This window comes from Octopus bimaculoides, chromosome 13 (assembly GCF_001194135.2).
Source record: "Octopus bimaculoides isolate UCB-OBI-ISO-001 chromosome 13, ASM119413v2, whole genome shotgun sequence".
In the NCBI taxonomy this organism is placed as follows: domain Eukaryota; kingdom Metazoa; phylum Mollusca; class Cephalopoda; order Octopoda; family Octopodidae; genus Octopus; species Octopus bimaculoides.
The window spans coordinates 8,577,825-8,578,264 of NC_068993.1; positions in this window are offsets into that span (position 1 = coordinate 8,577,825).

Sequence of the window (440 nt, forward strand, 5' to 3'; positions counted from 1 at the left end):
ATATATATATATATATATATATATATATATATATACCACTCAATTTGAAAGATTTCCATTAAGCACCAATTACCCGAGCTCAAACATCTGGGTATTCGTAGAGGATTTCACGGTAGCCAGAAGTTGTCCATTATTCACAAAATCCTATAGAACTTTTTACAGCATATCATGTAGTACGCGATCAAGCGCTTTTTGGGAAGCGATGGGGGATTGACATGTGCAACCGTCGTGGAAGTAGAGTCACAATCGGTGGGTGTAGAATCGATTGGCTGATACTTGCAGACAACATGGCGTCTGCAAGTATCAACCGACAGACAGACCGACAGACACACACACACACATTCACACTTATATACAGATATAAACACACACACTCGTGTGTGTGTGTGTGTGTGTGTGTGTGTGTGTGTGTGTGTGTGTGTGTGTGTGTGTGTGTGTGT